At 43.4% G+C, this 18,973-nt stretch overlaps 1 protein-coding gene across 3 annotated transcripts in view; it reads right to left on the reverse strand.

Annotated features, from left to right (window-relative positions):
- HPCAL1 (hippocalcin like 1) overlaps positions 1 to 18,973 on the reverse strand; it is a 69,031-nt gene that overhangs the window by 34,425 nt on the left and 15,633 nt on the right. For 2 of the 3 annotated variants that reach the window (XM_075086828.1, XM_075086829.1), the window contains exon 2: positions 15,602 to 15,648. The exons of the other annotated variant lie outside the window; for it this stretch is intronic. The gene's annotated coding sequence lies outside the window, so the exon portion shown is untranslated. The remainder of the gene's footprint in view (positions 1 to 15,601; positions 15,649 to 18,973) is intronic. 3 annotated transcript variants of the gene reach the window in all.

Here is an 18,973-nt window from a genome sequence, read left to right on the forward strand (position 1 = left end):
TTAGCCAGAAATTCATACATGATGAGTAAGAAACAAGATCAAGGATTAAAATACTGATACCAGGAGCCAGAGCAATGCAATGGAAAAGTCAGGAAGCAGAAGGAGAAGAAACTCAGGATGGCAGTCTATGGTCCTATGGGGTCCACATTGCCTGGGAGAAGAAGGGACAATGGCATGGGTTGTCCTACACCCTACAGAGTTTGCATGGGAGTGCAGTGTAGATTGCAAGGTCCACAGCAAGATAACAAGTGCTGGCAGGGCTTACCTTACTGTGGGACTGTAACTTCCGAAAACATTCAACTGAAGAAGCTACTATTAACGTTAAGAGCTGACCACAGATATTCCTGGAAGCAGCAGACAGCAGTTGTAATCCTCCAGCTGCTGAACTAGAAAAGGGTGATACTAATTTAGACACTGTAAGTAGCTGTAAGCTCTCACAGAAAGTAACTCTGGAGGCAACTGTAATCACGGAGAGGTGGTTTAGGCAGAAGAATATGCAGAAATTTGTATTTTCAATTTCCCATAAGCTTTGAGTAATCAAAGGAACTTGGCATGGAAGTCAACAGGACTGAAGTGCTCAAGGACACACTTGGAAGAAGCTAAGACTATCTTTATGGCAAAGACTATTTTTTTTTTTAAAAAAAGGAGTTGGTACTTATAACCCCAAGCAAAATGGGGAAGACTTCTAGGGAATGATTCCCGATCTAACTGGAGAAACAATCACCAAAAAAGGGATTTTAGGACTGAGCAGAGTGCCTGTGAGGAATTGAAAGGAAGGGCTGCTCGGCAAAGACAGCTATGACACGGAGGTCAGGAAACTAAGGGGTAAAAAGAAATTGCCAAAGTCAAGCTGAATTAGATCACGCAAATAAAAATACAGAGCAAGGTTGAAAATGTTCTTCAGTGATACAAATTTTTTTTAAAAAAAAAGAGGCTAAGGAAAGTGGCAGACTAGCAGCATTCAGCTGATGTATTGTAAAATGAAAGTACAAGAAGGGAGAGGAGCTTTTGCTGTAACCACAGCAGGATGGTGAAGAGCAGTTAGAAAAAAAATAAACTCACAGCAATGACAAAAAACCCACCAACCCAAATTATTAAACAGACCATAAGTTAAAAGTGAGGCATTTTCTAATCCGGGAGGGAGGTGAACAGCCCCTCAGCAGGGCAAACACCCAAAAGAGGACCTGTTTGTTTGTTCGGGTTGGAAGTCTACTCGCCGCTCGCTGCAACAGCACAAGATCGGGCTTTGCAATCAACACAGCTTCATGAAATTTGCTATTTTGAAACATGCTGACCACCACCAGCTCACAGAGAAACCTAAACAACAGGATGATGACAGAGTCTCATGATGCATGGAGAAAACTATTTTAAACTATCTTAAAAATTAAATGGAATTAATTGCTTCATCCTGCAGCACTCAGGCAAGACCACTCTTGGTGGTCTCCTTCAGCACCTTCACATCCCTTTTCTGACTTCAGCACGCCATCGTCCCTCTGTGATCTCCTTCAGCAGGAGCTGCAGCACAAGCTCCCACACCTGGAGGTTTGGAGGATGGGAGGGTGCTTATTTTTAAGCACTGGTCATTTGAGTCATTTTGGAACAGGCACCAAAGCTACACCACCAAACAATCATATCTGTTGCTGGGTGGGAGCAGTCTGTCTCATGTTTACTTACTAAAATTTGGTAGTATCAAGTATTATTTGGTTTTAATCAAGATTAAAACCAAGCTCTGCTCTGAAGAACCTTAACACAGTACAGCTGTCTGCCTGGAGTTCACTCCTGAACTTCAGCATCCTGAGCAAAAGCAAACTGCATCATTTATAAACAGTCATGAGGGTTTCTTCCACCGCACAGAATTAAGAAAAGGTGATTCATTTATCTGAGAAAGCTGGGATTAAAAAAGTATGCAGTATAAGCCAATTTTTAAGCCTTCTTGTTCTCCAACAAAAGTGTCACTATCAGAGCACAGGGTTGCCTTTAAGGGACAAGAAAACATTTCAAAGAAAATATTTTGTAGCTCCATCAAGCCAGTATTCAACCATACACGCAGTAACTGGCTTTGTGCCTGCAGTTTACTGAGAGTTAAGCTCAAAACCTCTGCAGTAACAGAATTGCCATCACACAAGCCAGGGAAACAAACCTGTTATTGTACAGAATTATTATTGTCATTATTATATTATTAACCAGAACAACATAAAGCAAGGGTAAGAAGCTATATGAGTAACTCCATGACTTACGCCCAGCTCCACTGCTGCTCACCAGCTCTGAGCCAGCTCAGCTGGATGTACAACCAAATGTATCCTTCCCATTCAAAGCAATGAGAAACAGCTTAACCTCTAATTTAAGGTCAGATCTGAGGACACCTCCTCAAACAGAAAGACAATTAAAACCAGCACTAGCTAATAGGCAAGTCCACAGCATCAACGCACTCTAGATGATTTTTCTGAATTGGTTGTCTTGATGCAATGTGGTACATAGTGTTATGACTTGTCGCTGTAAAAATGTTAAAAATGTACAAGTTTACAAAAATGTACGAGGAACTCTTTTCTGCAGTCTTGCCTTTTCCCTCACAAATCATTGCATTTTAAAGTGTTTAGTCATCTCCCTAAATTAAGCTGCAAATTCAGCTCCTTTACTAAGCGCTGGGAATTTCTCCCTCCACAGCATGTCGCCAAAAGGAGAGACCTTCTGGGAGGAAAACCAGGAGGTAAGTAGGTATTCCCATTACAAATACTACTCCAGACAGTAAAATTATCAATAAATATTTTCACATGCTCTGCACATGATGCCACCAACTCATGAAGAAGAGAACTTGTGACGTCCCATCAACAAAAGCTCTCAAACATAATTTGATTAAGCATGGATCTAAGTGCACAAATAAATCCAGCCAACCCCATGATACTTTAAGCATACACCTCAAATGAAATACAAGATTGAGTATCTTCTGTGCTCAGGGCAGACTTTAAACCTCTTTCATTACATGCTTTTCAGTGTAAGACAGAAGTGCAATGCTGAAGCAAAGGAGCAGACTGAAAGAGAACTGGGCTACAAATCACAATTTATTTTACTGTCAGTGTCTTATCTTTAGACCAGTCTTGCAGGGAAAGAACAGCAGGGAAGAGGCTCAAAAATTGTTTCAAAGACACTACTGCACTTGCTGTCTGCTAGTAGATTAATCATTTAGTGTCCACTTAGCAATAACCGTAATTGTTTTTGAAGACATTCATATTGCAAAACTGTAAGAGTGGGTCCAGTTGAATCCAACCCTTCTTCATTTTACATTTGCTTTAGACATGTTATCCCCAGTACAGAAAGAACTAACTTCAAGGAAGATGAACTGTCATGTAGATTGGAGTTTATTGATTACCCAGACGACAATTCCAGCCCAGCAATTTGAGATCTCTCCAAGGGGGAAGAAAGAGATGGTATTTACAGAAACTGCTTCTAATGAGAAAACCTTAAGGCAAGGAAGGCGAACCCAAGAGCAATGAGTATCAATTTTTATAGATTATAAACAACTGTTTGCTCTTTTGCTTTTATAATTGCATTTCCCTTTATAACTACAGTCCCTACGCTCTACCTTTCTCCAGAAACACCCATTGCTAGGCTGGGGTGGCCAATGCTGGGTTATACAGCGCTAACTGTGGGCAAAGCATGTTAAGCCTTGCTTAAGCTCACTTTGCCGGGGACAGCCTTAAGTTTATCAGTCTAATAAAAACCCTGGAACAACTGGTTTCATCAAGGGACTCTCCCTTTTCCCCCAGTGATTTAAACAGTAGTTTTGCATAGAGGTCCATGATGAAGGAGTATTTCTAGAACAAATCCCAGTGTCCCAAGCAGGTAAGTTCACTTCAAAAGGGCACTGAGCCCATAGAAATAATTTTATTTTAAAGGAAAAAAAGAACAAACCAAAAGACAAGCTGTTTCTCCCAAGTCATCCTGACAAGCCAGGCTTGCTGAAGGTAACCATGGATAAGTCTCCCTTGTTGGCTGAGGACCTGAGCCAGCAGGACTTGGGGAACCAACATGTGTGGCTGCTCCTTCATTGAGCTTTACATGGTTTTCTGCATGCAGAAGAATCTCACCCCTGCAAATCTAATCCTCTCTATGTTATAGCTGTGGGATGCCAAGAGTGTTGAAGCTCCAACACTTGGGGTAAGCGAGGAAACCTAACCACATGGCTTCTAACAGCCTTGGCTCTGCAGGTACTAGATTTGCCTTCATCAGATATGGAGTACCTGCAGCTCCTCCATCATGAGAGAAAAGGAGCTAAAAAAAGCAAACAAGAGCAGAAAGCAATTATGGTTAAAGAATCCTCTGAACTGAGCTACAGCTGAGCTTGCACGCAAACAGAATTGGGTTTCACAGACAAGCAGCAATGATAGAAGAAGAATTAAGTAAACAGCCATTCGCCAAATATAACTTTCTAAAACAGTTTGTCAGAAAACGGCAGCTTTAGTGGAGTGAAGTAAGAGGACGGAACGGACATTCTCACAGCATCACATTTTTATTTAGAGAAGACAAATAAGAAAAAAATAAATACATCTTGCAGATGGCCTGTCTTTGAGTAAAAGCCTCCGTGCCCTGACTCCGGGCCAGCCACATTCCAGCTCCAACTGCACAGCCTGCAGAAGCATTAACAGTAATTAAGAAAAGCCAACCATAGTGATAAGCCAGACTTCTGTAAAAGAAATACATGCTGTGCTGATACTGGGTTTTTTTTTCTTTCACTATTTGGTGGACTAACACAGTGCACTCCTTATAAAGACAATTTCCAAGCACTTCACATGTTCCTCCACCCTTGACTCACTGAATCCCAGATGGGGCCCTTGGCATCACTCATCCCAGTAGGCCTCCAGGACAGCGCCAAGGACTTCATGTGTGGCCACCATGCAGATACTGCTTTTCCAAATCACCACACAACTGTCCAAAGCACAGCCCCTGAGAATTTGCTGCGATCTCACAAAAAGTGTTAATTTGAGAACAACCGATCTAGTCCAATACCCCTTGACTCAAAGAATTTCTCCAAGAATTTCTGCATCAAGACACCACCCACTTGGCCTGCATCACAAATGTTTTCAGAAGATACACAGCCCTGACGTAAAAAGCCTCCAGAGGACAGGTAACCCACCATAGGCTGAAACAATTTGCTCTGAACAGTGACGTTCTTCCCCTGTTAAGCAGGCATACAGTACACAGCTTTTTGGGGAGGGATGGTATAGGGGAATTTGATAACTTTGTGTCACCTCTCTCTTCAGACTGTATATAGCTCAGTGCTCACTTGTGCAGCTCACTGAAAGATTACTTCACTGGTTCAGGCAGGCAAGCTAGACCCTTAAGATGTTTAAGTGATCTGGGGCAGGATGATCATCTGTCCCTACCCTGTCCACAATTAACTGTTGCATGACCCTCATCCCTGCTAGAGCTGAGCTCTCCCAGGGGAGTGAGATGAGCTTCTTCCAGCACGACCAGGAGCATCCCTCTGTCCTCAGCTTCCAGGACTTTAAAGAAAGTTGGCACAAAGGGAGCCAATCCTATCAATGCTCCCGAATCCTGCTTATTCCACCTAAAGCTCAGTGTTTCAAACAGCAGGGAAATTAAGCAACAGAGCCTTGTGGTAAGGTAATCGAATGATGTCATATATCTACGTTTAGATTGTTGTAAAGAGCATGACAAACCTAAAACAGCCTGCAAATTCCTAGAAGTAAACAGTTCTTCATGTTACGAAGGTCAGCCATCTGTTTAAATGTTCACGTCATAGTTAATTTAACCTTTCTTCTTCCACTCCCCTCTCTTGACCCAAGCATACTCCCCAGGAAGAAGAAAACCTGGCTGAAGTCACTACAGTTATACAGCTCTCCTCACCCACAAAGAGCTGCCCATCGAAAATATGTTTATGGTTAGGACAGACTACAGAAGCAAAGGAGAAAAGTGGTGGAAAGAAGCAGTATGTTATCGAGGTCTCACAGGACAGCCAAAACCTGCAGAGAACAGGACTGCAGGTGACATTTGGAAGAGAACTAACTCAATTAGGTTCTGAAAGCTGTGTTCAACAGCCCTGACACACAGGAGCCCTCCAGCCCATCCTACCCAACATCTGTTCGGACTTGCTCTAGAAAAACTAGAGAGCATTACAACATCCAACTTCAAACTGTCATCTCATGACATGGAGGGCTTCAAAGTGAAATATGACTGGTGGCAATGGATTTCACATACAATTCTAATGGAACTGTTTGCTTTAAAAAATATTTTAAAAATATTTAAAAAATATCTGGAGTTACTCAGCCAGCAAAGCCAGCCCCAGGCTGAAATTGGACTTCTATGAAGAGAAATGGGCTCCGAACTGTGCATGTTGTGAAGAGAGAGATGAGACAGAAAACCCCTCCAAATTCTGCTATTCAGCATCCTTTCACAGCCAAGGTTATTCTGTCCTCTCCTCTATCCTTGCAATAAAACGAGGGAAGAAAATAAGGAAAGAAAAAAGATCATGAGTTCTAATCAAGCTGAAGAACGAGGGGGACAGGGAGACTGAGCCAAAACAAGCTATTTTCAGGAAGAAACCAAGCCCGTGTAAAGTAAAAGTTACAAAAGATGTGAAAGCGGGTGGCTGAGGATTGGTCAACCTTCTGCAACCGCCAAACACTCTTGAAATGCCTCTTTGAGGAACTGGCCAACGCACTTGAGATCACAGGTAGCACCTGTCCATCAGGGTTTCTCTGGCATGAAGGAAAAGGCAATACATGCATCTTTACACTTCCAGCTTTAGGCTGGGAATGATGGTTTCAAAGGAGACAATGCAACATGCTGCTTTATTGTGTATAATTTTAAACGAGCAGGAGTTGGAACAGGTTTTGATGGAGATATTTGGATAAAATTCTGTATAAAAGAGACATTGTACAGAACTACCTACTGGGTTAAACACAGCTGAGTTTGGATGGAGAAAAATGCCCCCATGCTCACTTGGAAACCCATCTAGGAACAGGTGTGAATCCTTGGTATTGCCAATGGCTTAATTCAGAGGAACAATGATGAATGACTTATCTGGAAATGTTGCCATTCATTATTTTCTAACACCTCCAGCTTAAAACCCTGCAAACACTTAGCAGCCTGACCTTTGGGATGAATTAAAAGCAGTGCTACAAAACCAAAACAAAATATTTTCCTGGCTTTTTTTGAAGTCAATAGGACCTGTGTTATTTGAAGAATGGTAGCCTAAGGGAATCTGCATCACAGCAAAACTGTTTAGGCAGCTTCCATTAGTTTAAAAGCCCATTTTTGTTTAATGACTGCAGTTTCACATTCTCCCAGTGCCATGCATCATAACTGTCATCCCTAAACTCTAGATTTATGAAAGCATCCAGCAGCATCATTGTACTCAGGGGTCTGCTGACATTCCCATTATTAAACCACTTCTTGCAGGTTTTGACTTGCGTTTAGGCATAATAAACCCTGGATTCTGCCTGGGTGCTGTCACGGAGATGGATGCTGCTCTGCTCCCCTGGGGTACCCAGAATTCCATGCAGAGCCATCGTCACCCCTGACCAGGGAATCTCCCAGAGCATGGGAGGCTGAAGGGAGAAGGATGCTTGAGATGCAATGAAAAATAAAATCAAACTTTTATATTTGTTCAGCTAGGAGTAGACAAAACAACTCCCTTGCCATCACGGGAAGGGACTGAGAGCATGGTAAAGTCCCACTGTCCTACTAGGTCACGCTTTATCCACAGTGCAGCGAAAGCATGTGGCTGGAGGGGAACACAACCACAGAGCTGGTAGATGTCTGGAAAAAATGAGAGAACCAGCTAACCTGGAAAACTGAACCCCTTTTCTTAGAGACCCAGCCTATGATCTTTAAAAGCACACTGATTCAAGAGAACAACCTGAAGTAATCTACCAGGTACTCTACGAAATTCAACATTTAGTGTCTTCCTGCTTTGAAATGTCTTTTGTACATGCTAGCGTCCCTCAATCCTCAATTCACTTGCCATTTTGCAGGTAAATTCACCTCCATCTTTACAGTGGTGAACAGGGACCATTCAATCCTCTTACTTGACTATTCAAGTGAGCAGCAGAGTTTGTCAAATACATTTGGTCTAACTTAAAACAAAAAACCCAGCCAAAACCTAAGCAAAGCAAAAGGAAACAGCTTCCTTTTTTTTCAGATTCAAAATACTTAGGAAGCATATGCAAACTCAGGGAAGGTAGTCCTGGTATATTCTGAAACCAATCTGCTCAAGGTTTTGAATCCTGAGGTTTCTTTTTTCATACTCTTATATTAACAGATTTATTGTGCTCCTCCTTATAGCGTTAAAAATATTTCATCATCATTCAGAAAAAAGGTATTTTAACCTAGAAAAAGACTTAAAACCAAACTGCCTTAATGATTCCAATATAAATGATCAGAACTAGAAAATAAACTATTTTGACTTGTAGGTAGTAACAGTACATAACAAACAATGAAACATGATACAGCCTTAATGATACATGCCTTAATACTGATGTGCCACGAAATAATCTATTGATGGTAAACCCCTAAAATGAAATCTCTCCCACAAATTAGAAAAATTATGATTTTTCCCAAATATTTTTTTCTGGTGTGTTACTGAAGAAAATGTAAAATTATATTCCTCTTGAAATTCACTGAAGACAATTTTTTTTTTTCTGAAATGAAAATTCTGTATTTCAACCCACTTCAGTTTTACTGTAGCAGATTCACTACCTTTTAAGCCCACACTCCATTTGCCGATGAAATCAAAATTGAGACAATTCATTCTCAGGCTTTACGGTATAAGACAGCCAACAAGCACCTAGCAAAGAAAATCTCTCCCACCCCTCCTGCACCAAAGCAGGAACAGAGATACTGGCTGGGATCTACAGCCCAGTCTTCTTCCAGTTCCCCAATCCTGTCTACAGGAGGAGAAGGGAGGAGAGTTCAGCTGGAAGGGACCTGCAACGATCATGTAGTCCAACTGCAGATCCTGATGCTTCACCCGAGAAGACAGCAACAAGGGTCTGATGGCCACCTCTGCTTCCCCCAGCGATGAAGGGCAGCTCTCTGGAAGGGAGCAATCTGGATTGTGATTGCTAAGAGACAAGATTTTCTGGTAACCCAACAGCAGTATTTATAGATACTGAATGTTTAGGGAGAAGGGAGCAAAACTGTCTGGCTTAGCTCAGACCCTTTTTTCTCACACAAGGACAAGCTTGCATCCCACCAACCCCACCCATACTCTCCTCTGGAATTTCACCAGGACGCTGTGCAGGAGAAGGAGATGCCTGGACCCAACAGCCAATGTAGATGCAACAGGTGTCAGGGGAGAGAGAAAAAGAAAAACAAAACCCAAAACAACTCCAAACCAACCCCCCTTCCCCCCCAAACCAAACTGTTAACAAAGCAATGGAGCCCCAGCCCCTGGCCGCAGCAGGAATGCAGCAACGAGGCTGCAGCAAAATGCTTGTCAGACCTTTAAGTCTGTGTGTGGTTAGATAGTTAAATGGTTAACTTTGCTACTGAAATACTTAAATACAACTAAAATATATGTAAAGCATGAAAAGGGGTACAATGAACAGAGGATGTTGTTCTTTTTAAAGAGCCAAACATGTTAGGTCAAAACCCTCACAATAAGTTGGGGTTTTCAGCTTTCATTCCAAAAAACCTTTTAATTAACGTTCATAAAATTTTCCCTGCCTTCAAGCTTGGCTATTCTGAAACCCAGCACGCATCCCACATCAAAATTATTCACATATTTTCTTATGGCAAAATTGACAATTTAAGTTCCTCTACTCTAAACGGCAAAATGGAGATCAGACTTCACCAGCTCATTCCTATACCCAGCTGACCACAAGCTGTTGAGCTGGGAACGGGACTGAAAGCCTTTGCAAAAAGCCAGTTGCGGTGCTGCAGTGGCAAACCTACAGCATCTTCTCACCCCTTCCAATGGACGTTCTGTGCTGCCCATGCTGAACAGTGGAGCATCCAGCCACTACCACTGGCTTTTTTTCTATATAAGGTAGAAATCAAGTAGCTATTGAAAGTTATTCTGCATTCCTGATAAAGAGAAAGCAGTAAAAATACCCACTGTTGAATGTCTACTTCATTTCAAATGAAGACTTGAAGGGGATGGAAACACTAATTTTTTTTGTGGGCTGAGGCCCTGTGTCTCCCCACATGTTCATGCTCACACAGCTGGGGATCGCGCTTGAGACCACTGTGGCTGCTCATGGTAGCATTCCCGCCAGGATCGTAATGCCTTTGGGTGCCATGAGCTAATTAGAGCAATTAAGTAGATTGCAAGCCAGGACTCCCTGGGATGCAGAGACCAGGAGGATGCCCACAAGCATATGCGTGCTGCTGGGGCACATGGAGCAGCTCTACCACCACTCCCCTTCTGTCAACCATCACCACTCCTCTTCTGAACTCTCACAAAGGCCAGAAATATGTCCAGAAACTCCCCAGAAGAGACAGTGCTACATCTCCTGCTCTGAAGCAGCACCCTGTCCCAGCAAATCCTGGAGGTGGGAAGTCTGGGGGTGCGCTGTGCACCCATGGGTGATGTCCTTTCTATGACGATCCCCAGAAAGGGAGCTGCATCCAAACCACCTACGGAAAATGATCCCTGATCGTGCTTCCCCTCCCCACCCCCAGAACCACAATATCTGGCAGCCCATCCAACCCACAGGCATCCAGACAGACATATTCTCCATAGATAGCTCTGACTGCACCCCTCAGCCAACCTACACCCCAGGACATATGTTTATTTTTGCTTTAACAGCACACCAGGCTGCTGCAGGGTGATAAGCAGGAGAGAAGTGAGGAAAGGATCCACACCAAATTACCACAGGTTTTTTTAATTAAGAGGGGCAGGGCCTGTGAGGTGGGGGGGGCACAGGTGCTGGTATGATGTCCATGGGAGGTCTCATTTGCTTGAATTAGATGACCCCACAAATGCTCAGATGGATGAAATCCACTGCATCCCTTCAGTGGTTGCCCAGGTAACTCCACTGAGCATCTCCAAACCCGCTCAAGCCCCTGCTTACACCAAAGCTTCTCCGAGCAAGTACCAAGTCCCTGACCATAAGCCAAGGCACCCTTTTATTTTATTCCAAGCCTGGCCAACATGATTGAGGTCACATGAAAACTAAAAATTTAATGACTCACTGTAGAGGAAAGGGAAAAAAAGCACTGAGCTCATGATGAATTTTTGCAGCTCTTGCTATGGACAGGGTTTGTACAGCCATGTTGATTTTTTATAAAAATAGTAAATGGTATTACCTCTGTGCTGTGAGACCAAAGATTCACAATGATACCTTAATACAGCTTAAATAAAAATAGCACTACCTGAGTCAATCTGAGGATGATAATGCTTTGTAATCCCACACTATTAGAGGATGAACAGTTGTATAGCAGTGAATCAACATGAGATACTTGCATTAGGAGACGCTCCTTTTTCATGCTATATAGCAACATCTATATAAAATGTAGAAGGGAGGTGGTGTTTGTAGGAGGCACAGTACACGGCAGGGAAAACAGCGCTATTATTTTATAATACAAACCTGGCACCCTGCTATTTTCGAGCTTGGAAATCTTGGCTAATACCTTGCATTTTTTAAAAGCAAAGCCTGCTTTTAACTTCCCCCATCAGAGTAAAGAACTCATGAAAAAGTCTGAATTTTAGGAGTGGGCTATCCTGAAGCCTGTGTGCAACCAGGCAGAAGATTCATTCATAAAAACAAACATGGATGAACAACAGTGTTGCATATTATTCTGGTTATTTTCTTAATATCCTTGCATAAGTAAACAGTGTATATGGAAAGCAAATGCACAATACAACATAGAAATGCTTCATGAGTGAAAATAGTGAACCCTTTTGTATTCAAAATATAGACAACACACTCAAATACCAATTTCTAAAGGTGGTAGGGAGGGAAAATGCAAGCTTTGATTAGTGATATATTAAACCATAATAAATTCTTCTTAATTACTTCATTACATAAGCCACTCACACAAGGTGCTATTTGTGTATTGCTGTTGTGCTCCCCATTTGTTCTTTTTTAAGACACATTTTCCAATGAATTGCACTTTTCTTCCCCCCCACTGCAGTATAGTCATACATATGGCAGACATCTGGCCCTTGCAGCTTCCTCCAGAGGGTTTTAGCAGACTGTGGGGAAAGGTAACAACACTGAAAGGTCTCCCTTTCCCCAACAGGATTTGAGTCCTCAAACTAGGGAGTTTTCCAAGGCGGTAGGGCAGAGGATGCCCAGGGAAAGTGGAACACAGCCTCAAGCTCCCCCTTGACTTGCCTGCTCCTCCCTCCTCCATCCCTGTGCTCAGCCTGCCTCTGCTGCTGGTTTTTCCTCCCCACAGAGGATGCTCACAGGGAGAGTGACCCTGCAGGACCCCGGAGACAGGGACACGGGTGGCCTGTGGGGAAGGCAGGGAGGTGCTGGCTGGGACAGCAGAGGAGGAGCCATGCTGGCAGGAACCTGGGCTCAGGGCTGAGGACATCCCAGTGAGGGGGGTGTCCTCATGATGGAGAAGGTCACAGTCAGGCCATGGGGAGGTGCCCACGGCCCCACTCTATGCACAGGACTATTTCCAAAAACACTCCAGCACCAACAGCAAGAGCATCCACTAATTTCAGTGCTAAGCCACAGGTAGTCCTGAGGCATGTCCAGAAGTCCAACCCTCCAGTACTCCATGTGACCTCCCATTAAAGGGGAGCCACCTTCCCTCAAAAGCAAAGATTGCACAGGTTTCAGCTCAGCTGCAGTTTAAAAATAAAATGCTTCTCAAAGCCAGTTTGGTAGGACAGATCTGTCAGGTCTTTGGCTACAAAAAGTTTCGCTTCAAAACTCAAATCCTGGATGTTGCAGCGATGCACACCTTGCTGGACCAGAGGAGCGAGAAGACCCATTTCAGCTACAGAGCCCCACATCCATGCAAGCAACAGGCAGTCTCTGCTGTTCATGCCATTTCACGGCCTATCCTCTGCCTCCCTTGGCCATGGGCACAGTTGCTCATGCACTCCTCTGAAACAGCACAGAGGCTACAGTAATGCCACTGCTGCAGCCCGACCACATCACATCTGGGACCGAGATGGCCCTCATGCCCACATCACACCTCCAACCTCCTGGCACAAGCACCCCAGCAGCACCCCGAAACACACCGAGGCATGAGACCCCCAGCATGGGTGCCGATTCAGCCATCCTGCCCAAGGCGGCCCTGCCGCGGGTGCATCTCCTGTCGTGTGTCTGGCTCCCCACTCTCTGCTGCTCAGAGCTGCTTATGAGCTTAGAAGCGAAACACGGGTAAGCAGCTTGCCCTGTCAGATCCCAGAGTACCCGTCAGAAGAGCACTCAAGTGCCTGTTCCCCTCCTCCTCAGCCAGCACCCTCACCTCCAGGTGTGCTCAGCTGGGGTAAAATCCAAGCTACTTTCAGGCACTTTCAAATATATTTTGTTTTCGCAAAGCTGTATTTTGCTCTGAAGCCACCCATGTGCCACTGGCCACACATTACATTTTGGAAAATGGCCAGCTGGCTCAGCACCACTCTGCCTCAAGTCTGTCTCTTACTGTATGTTAAACATGAATCAACACAGCCAGACCACTGTAAGGCTCCATACAGAAACAGTTACACCCTGGAGATGTACCTTCATACTGGTACGGATCAGCTAAATTCCCAAATTGGAATAAAGGACAGACCTGAATTTGAAAAGGTGAGGAGGAATACAGACCATTAAAGCAGCAAAAATGTGGTGTATAAACACCTGACACCTCTAAACTCTGTTTGCAAAACTGCACTGGGAGCCCAAGTTTCCCCAAAAGACCACAGGACCTTCATGCTTTTGAAAGCACTACCCAAGGGTCTACCCAGGGGAAGGAAACTAACTCTGGCAAGCAGAGTCTAGAGTATTAACAAGTTGGGGTTTTTTGCTTATAATCTATTCAGATGTTACCTGAAACAACAAGAAAAGTCAATTGTAAGTACAATTTAAACTGACAGTTTAAAATTGCTTGGCCTTTACACATGGTATTAGTGTCACTGACCCCATACTCTCCTCTGCCCTCAGGAAAGAGCTTGATTCTTCTTGCAACATCTCAAAAAGATCAACTGATGATTCAGGTCCCAATATAGCAATTACCAGTACAAACAGCATGCAGGTTTATAATACAGATCCATTCATAGCTGCGAGGCTGGGGGAGAGGAGGTTTTCATACCATTACTCACAAGAGCATGTTGGCAAAAGGCACACAGGATTCATAATTTGGCCTTATAAGACTCATGGTTTATGGACATAAGCCTTAGTCAGAAGGACCGTCTGGGGTTAAATGAGCTCCCCTTATAAAGAAAACACGGGCAACAGTTTATTAAGTAGGGGATGTTTTCGTCAATGAAAGATGTAATTTGTGACAAATACATTTAAGGTGCATTAAAAAAAGATCCTTAAGTGTTAAATAAACATTTTCTGGCCAAAATGAAAACAAGCACAGTACAACACACCAAACCCCAGCATCTTCCCCTGCCCTGACAAGGAACAAGTGCAGATGGCTACATTTCAGCTGTACTGACACTTCAACCTGGGACCACCTGTATCAAAAGATACCTTATCTATGGAAAATACATTAATTTGGAAGATGGAGAAGTCCATTAGAGGCTTGGGACATTCAACTGTAGTTCATTAGTCAGTCTGAACCCACAAGAGCTCTTAATAGCTTATATCCTGTGCACCAGGGAAATGCAACTAAAGAATAAACTTCCTGAGCAATTAATGGGTAATGATATAATCTGGTTAATCTCATTGGAAAGAAATCTAGAATTGAAAGAGAAAACAGGGTACATATTTCTCTAGAAACAACGAAAACAAACAGCAAAGGGTGCTACAGAACTGAGTCCCAGCTGGCACTCACCGGAAGACATCAACTCCACCAGAGGGAAAGAAATTACACGGATGTAAATCAGTGCAAGAGGTAGCTCTCCGGCTGCAACGCCACAACATCAGCATTTCTGCAGCTCTTTACTGGTTTAATGTTTCACTTACTTACAAATAAGGACTTAATGAAGTGCATACAAATAAAATACTTCGAAGTCTTGGGTGCAGGCAGGACAAAGTCAGTCACATGCAGCAGAGATTAGCATGAGTTACGCAGGTCATTTAACCCTCTGGAAGTTGCATTCCTTTAGATTAACACAGATGGTCAGAACAGAAAGGGAAGAAAAAACACCTAAGGTTGCTCTCTGACACAGAAGATACTTTGCCCCACTGGACAGTGTAGGCTTTTAGTAAAAAATACAGTGTAATTTTTACAGAATTTCCCTAAAGTCAAGTATTTTTGAAAATAACACATTTATTTCATTAATCAAGTCTCAGAAAATTCCTTCTGGTGCAAAGGTAAAACTTAGCATTTTGATGCCAAACCCCTACTCAAAGATTAGCCCTGCCAGCTCTAAAATTAAAGCATGTCACAAGCTCAGCAAACTCAAACTTCTGTACCCGATGCAGAACAAAAACCAGCACTTGTATTTTCTATTACTAATTTAATTTTTCTATTACTAATTTAAAGAGTGCCTTGAAAGGAGCAGGCTCTGGAAAGTACTCACCACCTATCTTGGAACCTCTTCAAAGAAAGTCCACAGGGCTCGATTGCCTGGAGGAGAAGACACAAACCAAACATGCTTTACATTACAGTTTTCTTTTAAGTGACAACCTTCCCACTTTTTGGCCTCCCCTGTAAAAACCAATTTTCCTAGCTGAAAAAGAAATCAGAATTAGTCTAAACATGTAAAAACTCTGCTCCAGTTCTTACCCTACACTGAGAAACAACTTTGTTCCTGCATTTGCATTTTATTATTTGTTCTGAAATAGAAAACAGCTCCCATGTTGAAAAATGCACAGATTTCTAACTCAGACAGCAAATTCTTCTGGCATTCAGAAATCTGCTGAAACCACCCTTCCTACTTTAAATCCTTTTTGTAAAGCTCATCTTTCAAAATAAGCAAGTATCAAGTTCAGATTCAGAAGGTTTGCTTGGCTTATACCTCAAAATATTACTGTATCAAGATCTAAAAACAGGAGAAAAAGAAATAAAATATGAGGGAGTCAGTTTCAAGTTTTCTGGAGCCACTAAGCATTGCTCTGAATGGTTAGAAAACACTTATCTTTGCACTGAGCAGCTTCTCGAGAAAGCAGAGTATAATAATTTGCATTCCTGCAGCATCTGCCAGCTGTGAATTCTGAGGTTTCATCAGTGCTTAAGGAGTCACAGACAAGAGCACCAGGAGCAAGCTCACCTGCTCCTGCAACTCCTAATCTCTCAAAGTCTATGGATCAGAAAAGCGAACACAAGTCACTCACTCCCATTCCCACCATCCCACAGAGCCTTCCATCATTTCCCCCACTGCCAAGGCTGGGCACGGCTGGGAAGCATTAATCTCCTCCAGCCCAACATCTCCAGCCCCACCACACCAACTTCTTTCCACCAGACCCTTGTCTGACCCAATAACCCTATAACTCCTGCAAGCAAAATCCCGCCAGGTTTGGGACCCTACCCCCAGGCACCTCCAGCTCACCCATAACACACACATTCGGTCTGCCCAATGCAAAACCCCAGCCACAGAGATCCCAGACTTTACCAAAGCCTCCCAACAGTCTTCTTCAGCGCTTCACCATCCCTACAAGTAGGAGTTTCTTCCTTTTGTGATACCATTCAAACTCATTACTGCCTGCCCTAACCCCTGAAGACATGGGGCAGAGGTTTCATATTTCTCCACTCATGGCAACCTCCTAGACACTGCAAATCCGTTGTGCCAATCCTTCCCCTTCTCTCCAGACCAAACACCCCACTCCTTCCCATCTTTCCTCTTCAGTCCTGTTCTCCAGATCCCTGCTGGCCTCTCTCACTTCTCCACGTCTTCCCCCAGAAGCAGTGCCCCATGCTGGCTCCAGTACTCCAGCGATGCCAAAGCACCAGGAGACGCAACACAGGACACAGCAAGGCCATCCTTCTGTTTATGAAGACTGTGTCTGCTGCTGTTGGGGCAGGATGATGCTGGCAAAGTGGTGTGTGACTCACCACAACCCCAAGACGTTTTTCAGTGGAGCTCCTCCAACCACCCCTGGGTAGTCTGTACAGCCAACTAATTCACCAGGGATAACTGCAAGCCCACATTAACACTTTTGGGTGTGAATGATGGACCCTCCAAGTTAATTTTCTGTTTTTGTCCAAAGCTATTTGAAAAACTAATGCCTCCTCCCAAGGGCTTGTAACCTTCCCTAGTTTCGTGCTACCTGTTGAGTCTGAACAAGGATTTTATCAAATCCATCAATTACAATGACCCAAGCCACAGGGTCCACCTCTGGAAATCCCCACCCAATACTGCTGAACTTGATGACATACAGGAGGAGCTAAGCTTGGAGCATGGTTAGCACACCTACATTGCACCATCCATTAGGCAAAAGCTTCACCAAAATGTCTTTTCCCTAGCTTCCTTCTAAGAATTTCAAAACAGTGCCAAAAACCTAACTAGGACTGAAGTACATCATATCATCTGCTCTTCTTCTATCCACAAGACCTGTTAGCCTGCTGTAGAAGGAAATTAGGGTGTCTGACATGATTTATTCGGACTAATCCATGCTGACTGTTACTCATATGCATCTTGAAGATGCCTAGGTGGGAAATAATTTATTACCTTCCAGGAAGATAATGTAATAAAAGTCAGACTGGCTGTACTGCAATTCCAGCTCCTCCTTTTTTAAAAATTTAGCACCATATTTTTTGCTTTTTCATTGTTATGGAAACCTCACAAATTCTCCACAGGTTTTCAGAAATAATCACCCAGAAGAAATTGTAAAGTGAAGTCAAGCAGCCAGCTGAAATCCAGCTCCTTCTACAAATCATGAGAATGAGACAAGTGTCTTGGAGGTGAGGTCAGGGCATCCCGCCGTGCTGTGGGGTCACCAGCCACCTCCTTCAGGTGCCCACTCCCCTGATCACTGGTGTTTCTGGTTGACAGGCTTTTACTGAAGACCAGCCTTGCCGCATGCATCCTCCCAGCATCTCAAGGGTTGTTTTAAACAAACCCTTCCCTAAAGCCCAGAGAACTGGGAAGTTAAGAAACAACCAAACACAACAACAACACCACCACTACCCCAACACCCACCACCACCACCCTCCCCACCCCGAAAAAAAAACCAAAACCAAAAAACCACAAACCAAAACACCCTTAAGCGAGTGCTCCCTAAATTATTCTTTTCCTATTTTATCCTGGTATCTTCCCTTGTCAGTGCAGATGTTAACTACATCAGTCTTCTGCTCACAGGAAGGAAGATCCAAGACTCCGTGAAATTTTCTATTACTCTTGAGATTCCCAGGCAGACACTCAAAAATGTTGCAACCTGATAGCAATACAAGCATTTATGCAAGTCATTTTAGCTTCAATATCTTTTTAGGAAGAAAACCTGGTATCCTCATTTTACACAGGGATGGACATTACCTCTCCAAGTTACCAACCCAATGGAAAGGCAAGGTAAGGATTGAACCTGGTCAATGGCAGAATAGGAAAAACAACCTACAAGCTCTTCTGATTTCTCTTCTGTATTACTGGTACAAAACTGTTGTGCCTTCCCCATTCAACAAACCTTACAGAACAGTGAAAGATTATTTGGCCATATTTGTATGTTCAAAATAAATGGCACTTCCCAGTTCCTGGCTAGATTCTGGCATCCCAAAAGACTTTCAGAAAAAAAAAAAAGGCTGCTTAATTTTTTATAATCTTACAAAACCTTTGCTCCAACCCAAGGGAGTAGAGGGTAACAAGGCAGCACACATTAATTCCTATGTTAGCAGCACATGAAGTATTTAAATCCACTGCCAATTAAAAGGTATAATTGAATTAGCAAAAGCAACTTATGGCAGAAATTCAATTACAAAGCAGCGTTAAAGGAAGAGATGTCAGTAACTTTTGGAGGCCGGG

Source organism: Phalacrocorax aristotelis, chromosome 3 (genome assembly GCF_949628215.1).
Source record: "Phalacrocorax aristotelis chromosome 3, bGulAri2.1, whole genome shotgun sequence".
Taxonomy (NCBI): Eukaryota; Metazoa; Chordata; class Aves; order Suliformes; family Phalacrocoracidae; genus Phalacrocorax; species Phalacrocorax aristotelis.